The sequence below is a fragment of the Culicoides brevitarsis genome, chromosome 2 (genome assembly GCF_036172545.1).
Source record: "Culicoides brevitarsis isolate CSIRO-B50_1 chromosome 2, AGI_CSIRO_Cbre_v1, whole genome shotgun sequence".
In the NCBI taxonomy this organism is placed as follows: domain Eukaryota; kingdom Metazoa; phylum Arthropoda; class Insecta; order Diptera; family Ceratopogonidae; genus Culicoides; species Culicoides brevitarsis.
The window spans coordinates 10,512,425-10,530,613 of record NC_087086.1 but is presented as its reverse complement, the minus strand read 5'-3'; the positions used below and the strand labels follow the sequence as shown (position 1 = coordinate 10,530,613).

General features: G+C 26.5%; 1 protein-coding gene across 5 annotated transcripts in view; it reads left to right on the top strand.

The window, feature by feature from the left end:
• LOC134830108 (protein numb) overlaps nt 1-18,189 on the top strand; it is a 34,105-nt gene that overhangs the window by 11,057 nt on the left and 4,859 nt on the right. Inside the window, exon 1 of one of the 5 annotated variants that reach the window (XM_063843479.1) lies at nt 8,524-9,305. The exons of the other annotated variants lie outside the window; for them this stretch is intronic. The gene's annotated coding sequence lies outside the window, so the exon portion shown is untranslated. Of the gene's footprint in view, nt 1-8,523; nt 9,306-18,189 lie in introns of those variants that run through there. 5 annotated transcript variants of the gene reach the window in all.

Genomic DNA, 18,189 nt, shown 5'->3' with positions numbered 1-18,189 from the left:
TTTTGAGCAAATACAACAAGGAATAAAGCACGTGACACTCTTCGTGATTCAAAATGTAGTAAGGGGTAGCAGTAAATTATGTTATCTTTTTAAAATAGAAAAAAAAATTATAATGAGAGTCCTGTCCATAGAGAGATGTGAAAGTAGGTTAAGCACATTTTTAACAAGAAGTGGTTCAATGAACGAAATAACTTATGAATGAGACTTGATTCGATGCTTGCATGGAATGATAAGCAGATTATTGTTCGTGAATGTAGGTGAAAAATGAGCGGAAGAAATGATTTACATGTAAATGTTCCGTGAAGTGGGTAGTTTGTGAAAAGCAGAGGCGTAAATTGATGAGTTTTGTGTGAAAATTTCTTTTGGGAAAATTTTTGATGTTTTTTAATGTAACGAGCTTAATTTTTTTTTTGGTTTTAAAATTTTGCTTGGTTTGAATTAATTAGAATTTTCGGAACAAAATCTGAAATTAAAAAATAATAATAATTAGAATTGGACTTAATTAATTAAAAATAAAAAAATAATTAATTAAAATAATAATTAATTAAAATAATAAATGTAAAAAAAATATATAATAAAATTTCAATAATTTTTTTTTTAAATTTTCTATAAATTAAAATAAATATTTAAATTAAATTAAAATATTTTAATTTTTTTGCAATTTTTTTTTATTTTACCTAATTTTAATATTTTTTTCAAATCTAAGATTTTAAGATTTTAAAAAAAAATTAAATTATAAAAAAAAAATTAAAATTATTTTAAAAAAAATTATAAATTAAAAAAAATATAACTAATTAGAATTTTTAATAAAAATTAGAAATTTCGAAATTATATTAAAAAAAAATTAAATTAATAAAATTTAAAAAAATCAAATAAAAAAATTTCAATAATTTTTTTTTTAAATTTCTATTAAATAAAAATAATTTTAATTATAAATTAAAATAATTTTATTAATTTTTTAAAAATTAATTTGAAGCTAAAAAAATATTTTATAAAAAAAACTAAAAACGTACTTACTTAAAAAAAACTCAACTTCATTTTGAATTCAACTATTCGACATTTTTGACGTAATTTCACTACTTTTCCTTTGATATATTATTTAAAACCTTCTAATGCAATGAAAAATTTCCTTTTCTGGTCACGAACAACATTTGATTGACATTTGAACCGTTTTCCTCGTAAAACTCAATTATAGCATCCCATTACAAAGGCCTCCTTCCGAATAATTCCTCCTCTTCCTCCAGGCTAAAATTCAGCTAAAACGTGCAAATTATGAATTTACGGCGAAAATATCCTCTTCGTATCCTCGGTGTAGGACGAAAATCGATCCGAACAAAGGTTGTCCTTGACGGAAGACAAAATCTACTGGCGTCAAGGTATTTTACATAAATTTTCGCTTTAGATGAGCATGAAAAACAAATTATCATCTTAAGGAAACTGGAAACGATTTTTTTCCTCTCTTGCCTTCAATTTATTTATTTTTTGCAAAAAGAATTGAATTTCAAGTGAGAGCTACTTGACGATGAAAGAAGTGCCTTCTTGCTGCGAAAAAGTAACTACTACGCAATGTCACTCTCTTCGGATAGATTCTGGTTGAAATTAATATTATTCTCGCTCAATTTTATCATCAATTTTTATTGAAATTGATATTGGCAGCTTCTCTTCTGGCTGAACGCGTGGAGTCTTTGTTTAATAGTAATGCGGTTGCATGAACGATGAGACATGAACCACATTTTCTACGTCATTTGTCGATATTGGTGCCAAGAAAATTGTTTATCATATCCATTACCACGTCATGTAGAAATCTCTAAAGAGGAATTTTTATTAGAAGCTGCAATGAAAATGAGAAAAATGCATTAGATGAAAAAATATTTAAAAAATTGTGAAAAAAATATGTGTCGAAAAAGAAAAAAAAATAAAAAAAAATATAAAATAAAATAAAATAAAATAAAATTTAAAATAAATAAAATAAAATAAAATAAAATAAAATAAAATAAAATAAAATAAAATAAAATAAAATAAAATAAAATAAAATAAAATAAAATAAAATAAAATAAAATAAAATAAAATAAAATAAAATAAAATAAAATAAAATAAAATAAAATAAAATAAAATAAAATAAAATAAAATAAAATAAAATAAAATAAAATAAAATAAAATAAAATAAAATAAAATAAAATAAAATAAAATAAAATAAAATAAAATAAAAATAAAATAAAATAAAATAAATAAAATAAAAAATAAAATAAAATAAAATAAATAATAAAATAAAATAAAATAAAATAAAATAAAATAAAATAAAATAAAATAAAATAAAATAAAATAAAATAAAATAAAATAAAATAAAATAAAATAAAATAAAATAAAATAAAATAAAATAAAATAAAATAAAATAAAATAAAATAAAATAAAATAAAATAAAATAAAATAAAATAAAATAAAATAAAATAAAATAAAATAAAATAAAATAAAATAAAATAAAATAAAATAAAATAAAATAAAATAAAATAAAATAAAATAAAATAATAAAAAAATAAAATAAAATAAAATAAAATAAAATAAAATAAAATAATAAATTAATTCAAAATTCAAAAATTTACATCGGTAATTTTTTTTTCCTTGAACTGAGTAAATTTTCTCCTTTCTAAATAAATAAATTTTGAAATAAAAAAAAAACGTAAAATTTTCACAATTTTATCGTAAATAATTCAAGACAACAAAACAAGCAAGAAATATGAATATTAAATAAAACTGCAGCAAATAAATTCAAGGAATTCCCTGGACTTATTAACACACGATTTGCAACGAATGTCCATCCCCCGATATGTAAATAACTTTTTTTGTCTTGCTCGCCTCTGGGTTTTTTTTTGCAATGACGACAATGATAGACGTTTATTTAATGAAAGACCACAAAAAGCACATATAACTTTTTTTTTGTCCCGCTCGACCACAAAGTTTTCATTAAGCTGATTTATTTATTGTGGAAAGTGTGCTTGGAATATTTTATCCGAAGCAAAGCCAACGAGCGAGAATATCGACATAGCAAAACATGAGAAGTGTGCTTAATTTGTTAAAACTATGACTGCGTGTACGTAGCTCCTCGACATTATTATTAAGTAAATTAAGTCGAACCGAACGCTCTTGTTGAAAAAAAAAACGAAAAACCAGAGACACACAAAAATATTGATTTTTCCTACATTTTTTTTCGTGTGTATCGTAGAAAGAATTGGATAATTTACTGCTTTAGGAAGCGATATTCAACTCTAATTCTCCTTTTTTTAATGCACCATTAGCTACATTTTCAATACGTTTGTATGGCAAGTTCATGAACTCCATAGGAAAAGTTTCGTTCGTACCACACCTTTTCACTTTCCAGTTTATGGGGAAAACTGAAGCAACTGATTGCATGAAGACGGTTCGACGTGATGTCTAGTAGCGTTACATTTAACAAAAAAATATAAAAAAAAAATAAAATAAAAAGGATTATGTGTATCTTTCATCCTTTTTATGAAACATATCTGTTTGCTTTTATTTTGCAAAGCTTTTTCCATGACATGAAAAGAAAAATTTTATTCAAATATGGAAAAAGAGATTCCAGTTGCATCTGATTTTATAATAAATATAAAATTGTTTAAATTTATTATTTATTTATTTTTTTTTATTTATAAAATTATTTTGAAATTTTTATTTATTTTTTATGTGTTTTTATTAAGATTGAAATCATATTTTTTAAAATTTATTTTATTTAATTTAATTCGAATTTTATTAATTTAAAATATATGTTTTTTTCAGTTAGATTTATTTTATTTTTTAAAAAATAATATTTATATGTTTTTTTTAATAAGAAATTTTTTTTAGAAAAAAATAATTTTTTCAAAATATTTTTTAAATTTAATAATTTTTTATTTATTTAATTTAATTTATTTATATAATTTTTTTTTATTTTTTTTTTAATTAATAAAAAAATTCTTTCTTTAAAATTTTTTTAATTTTAATCGAAATTTTTATAAAATTGCAATTTTTGCAAATAAAATTTTTAAATTAATTTTTTTTTAAAAAAAAAAATTCTTTCTTGAAAAATTTCAATAAAAATTAGAAGCATTGCAATTTTTGCAAATAAAAATTTTTTTCTCAACCAATGAAAAAGTTTACATAAAAAATCAAGAATTTGTAAATCCTATAAATTTTTGCAATAAAATTTAAAGCTGCAATCATGTTTCGCCATAAAAACAATATTTTATGGATTTGACTCGAAATTGCTCGAGCTTCATGCAAACAAGGATTCACTCAACAAACCAACCGAACAATGCGAAGCCTCCGATGTTATAATGCATATTTTATCGGTTTTTCTGCTATTTTGTTGTTAGGTACAGATTTTTATTATTATTTTCTGCTCAGAAAATAAATATTTTGCACTGCTGCTTCATTTTCTACATCATCGCGTGATATCGATTTTCATAAATGATTCACAGTGTTGATATCAACAATCACCAAAGAAGTTGCTTTATTTATATTATGTAATCACAACACAATCTATGTCTTTTATGGGCATAACACACATTGCGTAAGTAAATCGAAGCAAATAATGACTATAACGACCTTAGTCAATGTTATGCCTGAATCGGCGGCGCGCTGGCAGAATTTGACGATTATCGTTATGACATTTCTGATGGATTAATTAGTTTTTGTGCCAAAGTGAAGTGTGCGTTTAACCGTAAGTGTTGTTTGTTCAAGCGCAATCAGCTGCCAGTCACAAAGGTTAACACGTTCTTGAACATAACAAAATCAGACATGACTTGCTCTCTTGACTTATTTTTGTCTTTTTTTTATTTAAAACAAAAATCGGAGTATTTTAATGGAAATTGTCAACCACAAATGTTATCATTTTCCCGGAAGCTTAAACACAAAAGTGGGGTAATATAATAATAATTACGCATCCATGGAAAAACAACAAATATTTTATCACCATAGAGCAGTTTTTGGTGCCATGACCGGCAATTATGTCGACCATGTGGTTTATGATAATTTCATTTTCCGGGTGTTAGTTAGATGCCATTCGTTATTCATAATTTTGCTGAATGGAAGCGAAAATATTCGGATTAGTAGGTTTTCAGTAGCCTAATCTATGATAATCCAATAGTGTTGACACAACATGGATTTGATGGAAAAGTCATCAAAATGGAATGAATGAATTTTTAAGAACAACTGGTGCGAGTTGACAGAAAAGTGAACAGGTGCAGATAAGCTTTATTGAATATTAATCAATTTTATGTTCGAGTTTTAATTAATTTTTCATTAGTAGTCACTGCTTTTAGACAAATGGTTCGTTGTCGCAAATGGCTTGTTATTTTTTAAAAAGATTTTTATGAAAATAAAGTCTCAGTTGGAGCTTAGTTTAATATGAAAAATATTTTTATTGAAAAATGTTGATTGGTTTTTTTACTTTAATAAAAGACAAGAAGAAGAATTTTTTAAAGAATTTAATATGAAAATTTTCTTGCGAGCTAAGAAAAAATAAATAAAGTTTTATTTTAAATTTTTAGTCCAGTTTTAAATTGAAAAATATTTAATTTTAAAAAAGTTTTATTTAAAAAATATTTTAAAAAATAAATAAATTTATTTTTTTTTTAAAATTAATTATTAAATTAAATTTTTAAATCAAACATTAATATTAAAAATTAATTATTAAAATTAATAAAATTATTTTTATTAAAAAAATAAATTTATTTAAATTATTTTAAAAAAATATTAAGATGTTTTTTTGTAAGATGTGAAAAATTCAAAAATTAACTAATTTTACCCACTTTTCTGAATTAAAATAATTTTAATTTAATAATTAAACTTTAGCATAATTAATTAAATAAATTAATTTTTATTTAAATTAAATTTTTTTTTAATAAAATTAAAATTTTTATTTTTTTTTTTTAATTTTATTTTTTTTTAAATTTTTATTCAATTTATATTAATTATTATTCAATTGAATTCTTTTTAAATTTTCCTTTTTTTAAATTTATTTTTAAGGGCATAAAATTTAAACAAGCCTTGTTAAAAAAATTTTGTATTTTTTACGAAAATTTAAAACCATAAAGAAGAATTATATAACAAAAAAAAAAAAAAGAAATAATGATGAGTGACATGACATTTCCATGAAAGCCTAAATTCCAAGAAAGCATCAAAACACAACATTTTTCCATAGCAAAGTCAACTTGTGATTGATAACAGTTGATATTTGAGGTATTACTTACGCTTTAGGCATACAAAATAATCCCTCGATTTTCTTGTTTTCCGCTTACATATTCTGTTCAATTGGATCGAACACCCTAAATCTGCTGATTTTTTTTCCAGCAATTGTTTTCTGGTAAAATGTTTACACAAAAATAAATAAAAAGTTGTACCAAATAAATAAAAGTCGATAAGATAAACAAATTTAATCAAATTTTTTCGCAAACAAAAATAATTTTTTTATTGTTTTTTTTTTTGCTGAGTTGATTATATGATCGGAAAAAAACCCGCAGCCACAAATTGCATGGTTGACACAATTCCCTGAAACTGCACCCATACCTGTTACTCGGCTTATTAAACTCGATGCAGATAGCAAAAAAAAAATCCACACAAATAATTGTTAATCATACAATCATATTTTTATGTCACATTATTTATTTTTACTGTTGTATCAGTATCAGTTGCATTCCATCAGTAAATTTACAACTCAAATATGAGTGTCATTACTGTGTACTGAATAAAATGAACATGCACACCAAGTTTCATTCAACCTTCAACACCTCAATGTATTTACCTTTGTTGTGTATTTCTTTATGTTAGTAAGATACCAATACAGTTGTACATTAAGTTGTATTTGTGTCTTGTTGCATGAAACTTACATACAAAAAATATGTGAAGAGTTGTGAATTTAAGGAATAATGTCGATACATGAATGTATGTCGAGATATCATACAAAAGATAATAATCAAAAAGTTTTGAAAATTTTTATCAATTAAGCTGATATGAAAATGAGTGTCAATGTTATGTGATATTTATGAACGAACTTCAATTAAGAACCTCTAATACCTATACGAGACAAAAGGTGTTCGTGATATAAGACTTTTGTAAGAAAACACACACATACAAAGATAAGTGACAGCTGGAAAGACTGGAAAGTAAAAAAGGAATGATTTAAGACAGAATTTTAATATTAATATTTTAGTGGTAAAAGTATCTGAATAGTCTAGACTTTAGACGTCAGGAAAGACGTCAGATTTTGTCCTTGATGGAGATTTGTTTTAACCGGTAGTAATAAAGTTCTTTATTTAGTTCTGTTATCTTGTGTTTGTTTACTTTTCTGGGTTATTTGACAAAAAATGTCTTCCTTGAAGCTATTTTAATGTTCAGGGATTTATGTAAAGTGAATATTTTGGTTTTTTATCTTATATGGCGGCAAGATTGTCTTTCTTTCAGTTCAGTTCATTTTAAAATTCGATTTTTAAATCTTTAGTTGATATCTTGATGATTTTTTTGAGTTTGAACTTTTTGATTAAGTTGAGATCAGCTTAAGATCATTTGTAATCTTATCCAAAGGTACTAAGAAAGGTCACGAAGCAAAACACGAGAATTTCTGAATTTTACTGAATATATTTTATTACCGACTTATCGTCGCGAAGGTTTTGTAAAAACTGACTTAATTTTTCTTAATATTATGCCAATGTCAACTAGACCTTCTTGTTTTGTAATCTTAGCTATTTTGCAAAGGAAAGCAAGAAACCATACAGAAAATGTTGCTTCGAACTTCAAAACTGAACTGAATATGACTCATGTTCTTAACCGAAATTTTGTAAATAGAATATAAAACAGAACAGCCAGCTTTACTTTTGTCTCTTCAATGTTAACTGAGTTGACTCAGAAGTTATCTAATATACAAAAATTGTATTTGTCGAAGAAGGTTCACTTCTAGCTTCATTGTGTTAGTTATTGATCTTGAAAAATAGAATTCGCACCGGCTTCATGTCATTGGCAAGTAATATCATTTTCATATGCTTCTACTTGAATATCTGCCAATAGTCAATGGATTGAACCATTTTTTGGCTTTGTCAATCAGTTTTAGTGCGTTAAAATAAACCCTCATTAAGGCTTTTGTTCTTTAGTTTTATTGATCGAAAGATCACAATGATGCTGATCTCAAACCTAACCTAAAAATTCAAAAATTAATCATTAATAAAATAAATTAAAATCACTTACCTCATTCCTTTTTGTTTTCTCCATTAAATTTCAATTCCCTTTGTATCTGAATTCTCACCTCTTTTTATCGCAGGGTATCTATGATATTGTCAATTCATTAATAATGATGTATGTACCTTCATACACACACACATACTTACCCTCATACATGTACGAACGTTGAAAAAAAAACTAACACATTTAAACGACCATTACAACTATTTTAATCACACACACAAACGCAACAACTCGATACTGAAGTCCACACTGGAAAATGCCATAATTTGAAGTCAGTTGGTAGAAGAACGTTTATCTGATACGACACGCTTTTTTGCTTGTCTCTCTGTGTCGTCGGGCCTCCTCTGTATGTCGGTTAAATTCTGTTTGTGTTTTTTTTTGTTGTGTATCGATAGACGCGCGTGTTCTGCAAAAGTAACCGTTACGCGTATACAAAAATCATTGTTTTAGTACAAAAATTTGATATTAAAAATTAAAAATTCATCAAAAAAGTCTGATATTCTGATATTCAAAGTAAAAAAAAAGTAAAGAAGAAGTTAAAAAGCAAAGTGAAAACTAATAAATAACGAAAAAATAAAGCAAAACCGGATTCGAATTATTTATTAATAATTTTTTTTTGTTCAATATTCAATACATTCCATCATTTCATTTGAAACAACACGAAACTATAACACAATATTCAATAATAATATACGACGAAGACGTGAATAGTAAATAAACAACTATATACAGAAAACACGCCATGAATGGATAGCTCATCATAAATAAATAAATAAAATATAAAATAAAAGTATCGAATACGAAAACTGAAATATTTGCACAAACAACTTGTGGATTATTATAAAAAGTGCTGTTTGTGTATCATCTTCATTCCGATCGATTATATCGAATATTACCTGTTGTTGCTAATATCGATTGTTTGTGGATTCAAGAATCGTAGTTCTTTGGATGTTTCTAATCAACGACTCAGGAATAAATTAACGTTGCAACAAAACAAGAAATAATACTTTAAGAGCCTTTGTGGATTATTAACTACCAAAGGAAGGATTAAATTTGTGCGAATTGTGTGTTTACAGGTTTGTTGTCTTCTTAATTGATTTCCTTTGTATTTTCTTAGCTCATTGATCGTTTTGTTTGGCAAATATTTTTTTCAACAAAACTGCAAAAATTTCAACAATTAAGTGTACTTTGAACATGATGGGATTTGCGTCAAGACCATAAGATCTGCATGCGTTGGCAAACAACAAATCTTCGAGTGAATATTGGACAATTAAAATGTTTATTGTTTTACTACAGCTATCACGATCGTTAAATGACTCGTTGAGACGCACTCGAGCACCCAGTTATAGTAGGTACATTATCTTGATAGCATGTTGAGTAATCACGGGGATTATTTGAGGATTGACTGTTTGTCGAGAGTATATTTTGCTGAAAAATTGATGTCGAGGCCCTCATGCGTGAAGTACGGACATTTTTTAATCAATGACAAAAAAAAATTTGCTTTTGTTTTGGGAGATGAAACTTTTACTCACCTGTATTTGGTTAAACCAAATCTCAAAAATGCACTTGAGTCACTTCAAACTTAGTCATAAAAAAAAACGAAAAACATCAATCTTGTAGTTGACAGGTTGACGATAATTGCTTCCACACGATTTGTGATTTGATTTAATGAAAATGACAAATAAATCATCTAATTGGAAGGTAACATTTATGTTTGATTTGTCCAGAGAGTTGTGTCAAAAAATCATAAAGAAGGCATGAAATGGTAAAAGGCACGAGTTTGAACGATACTATTCTGTGGAAAATTTGTGTCTCGCAATTAGTGACAGTCTGAATTTAAGGCTTTTGATGGCTTCTCAAAACAATAACAATAGGTCTTCGAACCGCGATGATGCATCCTCAAACCTAACCTAATCATGAATTCGTTAAAGTTTTTGCTTGATTTGGATTATTCGGAATAGATTTGAAACTTCATGAGGCTATAAAACTATTAAAAAGACCTCATGAAGTTTCATATTGAAAAAGTTCTTAAAGAAGCTTAAGATTTAACAGTATGAAGTCTAATATGACATCTTAATGTTTCTAAAAGCTCATTTACGAACCAATTAGCTTTTAGAAACATCAAGATGTCATATTAGACTTCATACTGTTGAATCTTAAGCTTCTCACATCACCCGATATCAGCATTTCATCGAAAAAAAAATGGCATGAGATTTTTTGATGGTTTTGTATTAGTTAGGCCTAAGGTAGTCCAAAAAACCTAAATTTAAAATTCTAGAACGAACCAAAGTGTTTCTATGCATTTTTAGTGAGATCGGGTATGTCAAAGAGGTACTTGAAAATACCCAAATGCACTAAAAAATGTCTAAAATCCATTTGGTTCGTTCTAGAATATTAAATTTAGGGCTTTGGGCTACTCTAGGCCTAACTAATACAAAACCGTCAAAAAATCTCATGCCATTTATTTTCGATGAAATGCTGATATCGGATGATGTGAATTGTTATCGAAACTTTCCCCAACTCTTTGATATCTTTTAGAAGAGTCAAATAAACTCTGAATCATTTCGAAAAAAAAGGTAATCTTCTTCAGATTAGCCTGAGTTGCAAAACCAGAACTTTTTACAACTCCATTCATTGTCCATTCCTCATTTTGTAACAAATTAAAGTCTATTAACGCCCACATTTTTAATTAATATTTTATGTGGTTTCAAGTCCCAAAAGAATATAGCGGTGACCATGACGTGATCCATTCTACTTCGTTATCGCTTTAACTCGTCTTTAAAGACAAACGTGTTACCAAGATCTAAAAATAAGTTTCATGCTCGACATTGTTACATAATTCAATTTAGAGGCGAAAACTAAAAAAACAACAACTCTAATCAATGAGCTTTCATTCAATTCGATTGATTCAATAAACATTTGTACATCGTCGGTCAGTCGTTGAACATGACGTTGAACAATATACAAATTAATCGTCATTGATATCGTTTTCCTCAACGGATTCGCTTAGGGTGTTTCACTTTTACTACTTAACAAAGATTTTTTTTAAAAAACGAAACCCTTTTGAATCAGCGTTATTCAACGCTTCTTATTTAAACACATCGATAAAAATGCGTACATTTTTCAAATAGACCTTAATTGAATTGCTTTTGATTAGACCATTACAATCAATTTATCTATCTATGTTCGATGTCGATAAACACTGATGTCGAGAAAATTCTTCGATAAACGCTTCGACATCGAAATCGACAATCAACAACGAGTTACATCGACGACGACGACGCGACAAAAGTGTTGGTAAACGAGCTCAAATCAAATGCAGATGATGCATTTTAATGATATTTTTTTCAATTCAATTGAAACGTTATACTTGAAATCGAAACGCGTTCGCCATTTTCGCTCGTTTGTCATGAACAGAAATGATTTGTTTGCATTTTATTTATTTAAAAACTTTTTTTTTCATGAGCAAGCATTTTTTTTCATCATTTAAACCTGTTTAACATCATGAGTTTTTATTGGGATGATGATAGGTAATGAAAAGTTGCTCATGGAGATAAACTAGAAGATTATTAACATTCTTGAAATATTTACACAGACAAGTTTTTTTTGCGAATTTCTTTTTGTCCGAAGCTTAAGAGAGAAAAAAAATATATTTTTTTATTTGTTAGCAACATTTTAATCTGTGCGAATTTGACGACATTGTCCGCAAGAAAATTTGAGCGTGAACGATTTTTCTCCGTAAAAGTGGATTATTTGCTCAAAAAGACGCGAATCTAGTTAATGAGAGATAAGATAAGAAGCAAATTTTTATGCAAATATCATAACAAAAACAATAGCTCGTTGATGATGATGACGACGACGAGAATTAAGACAATAACGTTTTTTTCTTGAATCTGCAATTATTTTTGTTTGTGAGTCTGAGATGATAAAGATTTTAGACAAAGTAACGACAAATAAATCATAAAAGAAGTTAAATAAAGAGTTAACTGCGCGAGGTCTTATGCAGCCTAATTATTGTCAGACATGTGAGATAATTTTGACGACATTGAACTTTTTTTTTGTACGCAGTTTTTTTTCATGCAAAAATTCTTGGAATTTTATGAAAAATATTTTTTTCTTAATTAAATATTTAAAAGGTTTTTTTTCTCTTTTGTACTTATGAATTAATGACAAGAGAAATTCTTGTGAAATTTGGCAAATTATTTTTTGCTTCTTTTTTCACAGTGAGAAAAGAAATGTTGGAGAAGTTCGTTGAATTAAAATAAAAAAATTAAATAAATTATTTAAAAAAAATAAAAACAAAAAATTGATAAATAAATAATTAAAATAAATTCAAATTGAAAAAAAAAATTAAATTTAAATTAAAAAAAATTAAATTTCGTAAAAATTAAAATTTTAAAAATTATTTTATTTTTTAAAAAATTGAAAAAAAAAATTTTAAATTTAAAAAAAATTAATAATTTAATTAATTAAAAAAAACTTAAATTAAATAAATTAATTAAAATTTTTATTGATTAAATAAAAAAATTATTTTATTTTTTAAAATATTAGTTAAAAAAAATAAAATAAATTCATAAAAAATAAAAAAAAAAAAAAAATAATTAAAAAAAATAAAAAAATTAAATTAAATTAAAAAAAAAAAAAATAAAATAAAATTTTTAATATTATTTTATTTTTTAAATAAACCAAACCTTGACTTTTGCATGAAAAAAAATCATCAAAGAATATTTTTTACTCGTTTATCGTCAAATTTTTGAGTAAACAACTCAAATTATGACCAAAAATCAAATTAACGTCAATTCCTTTGATTGATATGAGACACCGAATATCCTCTTGTAGCAACCTTCTTACTGCAAATCGTTCCCAAAAGTAATTCAAAAGTTTTAAACACAGATTACCGCAAACTTTTCTGTCGTTTAAAAACACTCTCAATTATTTTGTCATTCATTTTTCCCACACAAACCATCGAGGAAAAAATGTTAAAAGCAAACTTTACACCTTTTTAAAATGAATTTTTCCAACCTCTGCATAAATTTATAATTATTTGCTTTGGCATCCGTCATCATCATCTTCTTCAATTTTTTTTTATTCACCAATAAGTTTCTCAACTTTTATCATTAAATTTTAGTAGAGAACTTTGCGTTGCTAGTAGTACTTCATTTGTTGAAAAATCACAAAAGCAAGAAAAAAAGAACAAAAAACCTGTTTTGAGTTGTTCCTTTGCTTGTTTGTTTGCTGGTGTTAGTAAGTTGTTGAATTTTTTCGTAGTAAGAACTTGTTTGCCTGTCCACTTTGAATAATAATAGAGAGGAGAAACATGATTGGGTTTCATGACATTCCAGCAAGAAACTACAAAAAAAAACTGCAAATGCAATTAAATATATTGTTAAGACTTTAATTGCAAGTTGTTTGTGAGTAGTTGCATCTTGTTCATCAAATCATACATTTTTTTTTAAATGGGAAACGATGAAGTTGAACGAGTTTTTGGAGTGGCAAAGTAAGAAAAACAAGACGATCACTCTAATTAACATGCAATCAATGAAGTGAAGTTACAAAAAAAAATAACAAGTTCAACGTCATTCAACCATCAAATTACGATTATTATAGAGACTGTTCTAATGACTTCGTTTGCATCATTTTTAGTCGTCATTGAATTATATCTCTAACCATGACTCACATTCGGTTATGAGTACCGAACAAAAAATCACGAATATGAATTATATAGAAATTATCGAGGGATAGCGGTGAGTTATGGAGTTTTAACGCGTAATTTTTCACTTTTGAAACTCAAATTTGTCAAAACTAATTAAAATTTGCATTGGGATTTGTTTATTTTTTCTTTATTTTAAACAATTTTTGTATTAATAGAATTCATAATGCAAAAATTGTTCAAAATTAAGAAAAAATTATCAATTCCCAGTGCAAATTATGAACATTTTGGAATTTATGAACTTAATAATTTTTAAAATTTGCACTGGGATTCATAAATTATTAATTTTTGGAACATTTTTTTGTATTTAAAATTTTTTTAATACAGAAAATGTTCCAAAATTAAAGGAAATTAAAAAAACCCAGTGCACATTTTAAAAATTTTTCACATTTTTGAGCTTAAGAATTTTTTAAATTTGCACTGGGATTCATAAATTATTAATTTTTGGAACATTTTTAGTATTTAAAATTTTTTTAATACAGAAAATGTTCCAAAATTAAAAAAAATTAAAAAACCCCAGTGCACATTTTAAAATTTTTTTTACATTTTTGAGCTTAAGAATTTTTAAAATTTGCATTGGGATTTATTGATTTTTCTCAGTTTGAAAGATTTTTTGTATTCAAAGAAACTTTAATACAAAAAATGTTTCAAAATTAAAGAAAATTAAAAAATCCCAGTGCATATTTTAAAAATTCTCTCCATAAGTCAATAGTACAAATTTACACGTTTGCCCTTTAAAAACTTTTTTAAACCTGAAAATGAATCATTCCAACTCACCTGAAGCTAATTTTGTTGTCGTAATGCTACTTTTAGTGACCACTAACCATAAAACTCGTTTCGATATTTATTGATAAAGTAACATGATTCATCCATCGAAATACTTCTTTAAAAAAATCAAAGTTTGTCATCAAAAAAGTCTCACGACTCAGGGAAACTTTTTCTCACAACATTCAAATTAATATTTTACAAAAAAAAAAAAAAAAAACTCAAAGACATAGAAAAGTGAACAATTTTTTATATGCACGTTCATATGTTCGAGTGTAACATGATTTTTTTACCAAACCAATAATTTATTACATATCAAATACAAATACATGAAATTCGATTTTTAAAGCGAGGGGAGTCTCGAGTTCGATTGAAAAACGTGTGAGAAGGAATTTCTTCGTAAATGTAAATAAATTTTAATTTTAACAAGTAGAAAAACGTGGATTTTGTCTCTTTCTTGAAGATCATTAATTTAGATTTTCAAAGAGAAAAAAGTTAGAAATTATGATGAAAAGTACGACTTTTGTACAAAAAAAAAAGTAATAATAACACAAAACAACAGCAGCCAGCCAAATAAATGAGCAGATGTTTCTGGTTGGAAGAGAACTTTTCTGCTTTGTATAAAGTCTTATACCTGCGCCATGCCACAATATGACACATATGTGCAACAAACAAGAGACAGCTGTAAAAGGATCGTGTACATAAAAAAGTTCTTGCTTTACTTTTTTTTGTGAATGAACGCCAACTGCATGGGGCACATGGATACATTCATAAATTTGTAAAAAAAAGAATTTTTGTGGCGTTGTGAAGTGCTTTCATTGTACATTAGGACAAAAGTATTTCTGCGAAAAAAAAATTAATTAATTGTAAGCATTTCCGGGTTTTTAATTAACTGAGTGCAGTGACAAATTTTAATTTTTTTGTGTTACTTTAAAATTTAATTGCTTTTAGATTGAAGGCTTTTTAAAAAAAAAATAAATTTTTCTGAAGTCCTTTAAATTTAGTTTTTTTTCCTTTCATGTCTTGAATGAAGAGAGTAAAAATAAAAATTGACGTAAAAAATTGTTAAAATACAGAAAAAATTCCTGTGACGATGTTTACAAGACTGATATTGATGGCAAGATTTAATCTTATTAGCACTCCATTCAACTCTGTCATCGTTATTTTTATATTTGAACGTCAAAGTTTCTCTTAACTTGTTTAAGAGTTTCGACAGATCGATTAAAGGTGTCTTTAGCAAAAGTTTAAAGCCATAAGCCGTTGATATCTGGACAAAATTTGCTCGTTTTCCATTTTCTTATTCGAATATACAAGAAAAACACCAGTTTTCAACTTGTTTATATTCTCAAGAGTCATGTCATGATAGGATTTTAATACCATTCTGTTTGCTACGAGCTGCTAAACATTCGTACACTTTAGCGCATTTTCGCTATGAACCATCACGGGAAACATCCCAAATGGGATAAAAATGTCATTCGTGCACTTTATGGGGACATTTTCTCGCATGTTTATTTCATTTAATATCCAGCCACTGGAGAAATCTCGTATCACAGTGCCTTGTGTGTCTCTAATAATAACAATAACAATAAATGTTTAATATACCGATCCCTTGGCTTGCCTTTGCGATGTTGGCACTCATTCCTTTGTAGATTACTTAACAACTTGCACTCGGTCTTAAAGCCTCTTAAAAAAGTGCAAAAGATAGAAAAGAAGAAATAAGAAGAATAAAGCTCGTAATAGCTGACATCCTCTGCATTTCATTTCATTTCATGCTGGATGCATGCACAAAGACAAAAGTAATTCAATAGAGAAGAAGAAGACATAAAAGTTTATAACAACTTTGATCAACGCTCTGTCGTATTATCTCAAGAAAAAAATTCTCTTATACAATAATAATATAAAAGTTTATTGAGAATTTTCATCTTATTGCACTTCCGTTCATGCGGTTTGGTTTCATAACCTTTTCTTCTTCTTCATCTCTGTTCACCTTTAAAAATTTTATCAATATTCTAACAAATAAAGATATAACCGAGAAATGTGGTATTTTCTCATCTTGCGTTGTCTAAATATTAGTTTTTCGATGATTGAATAGAACACACGTCGAAATTGAGTTAAAATGTGTTCAACTTCTAGTTCAACCTTATCCGTTCTTACCGACGAACGACACGTTAAAGTACGACCGAAATTGAGGTCATCGACATCAAATGTGGCTTTAAACATATAGGTATCCGCTGTTGGCAGCATGAAATGTGTGTTTGTGTTTAAAGAACTTTTTATACGTAAATGACTTATTAGAATAACGATGAATAAAATATGTCACAAAATATTTGCAAGAGTTGACATTTTACTGCGCGATGTCAATCGTCGACACATCAAATGTAATTATTTTCCCACACTTTTGTGCCTCCGCTATTGAAAAATAACTATGCTCACTTCAATTTGAAATAATAATGTAACAAAGTGCTAATAATAATAAATAAAAACTAAAAAGTAAATAATTTGAATGCATTTTTGCAGGGAGGAATTTGCTCCATGGAGGTTTTGTACTTTTGGATGTCCTTGTCTTTATGGACTTCTATATTTTTTTTAGTTTTTTTTTGCACTTAGTACATATTAATTTCCATCTCGAGTGAGTTTTTTCAAGCCGGCAAATTTCAATAGAAATATTGAAGATGTTCGAATAACCGGGTAATGAAAGCTCTTGCGTTATTGGAGTCTCTTCCCATACCTGATGTTCAAGGACGTCTATAAGAAGATCCTTCTCGTTAATACTTGGAGACGATGGGTGATGTTAAGGATGGTTGATAGTTCAAAAAAAAGCAAGATGGCACCTGTTTTTAATGTAGAATAATTTTTAAGAATTTTAATTTCAAGTCACAAAGTTGTCAGTTTTGCATGTACCTAATTTTGAGAAAGTAAAAGAAATACGTCTTTTAATGTCTATTGTCTCTCTCAAAGTGAGAAGTAATCATTGAAATTGTGACTTTTACATTAAAAAAAATTCTTAAAATGTTACTCGGGAAAATTTAAGTTTTTGAACGGTTATTCTTGTTCAATACTATTGCGCTCAATTAGTTCTATTGTGATGTACTTTAAATTCAAAGTGCTTTAAGTATGAACCTCCGGGTCAACATTTCGTTCTTTGATCCTGAACCTGAGTAAAAATATTCACTATTTTTTTGATTTAAAGTAAAGATAAAGTATTGGAACTTCTTTTTCTCAATGTAAGCAACTTTTTTTCGATACTTCCTTCAGAAATTTTAATTTTTAAGAATTTTCTCAATTTTATCAAAGAATTATAATAACATATATACTTGTTGACAGAAATCCTTTGTTTATTTCGAGTTTATTTCCTGAAAAAGAAAAATTCTAATTTCCTGAATATGTTAAAAATACGCTCACGTCAAATTTCAATACTTGCAGTTAAAAGCCTTTGTCTTTTTATTCACCATCGAAGTGCAAGGCATACAACATTAACAACCATC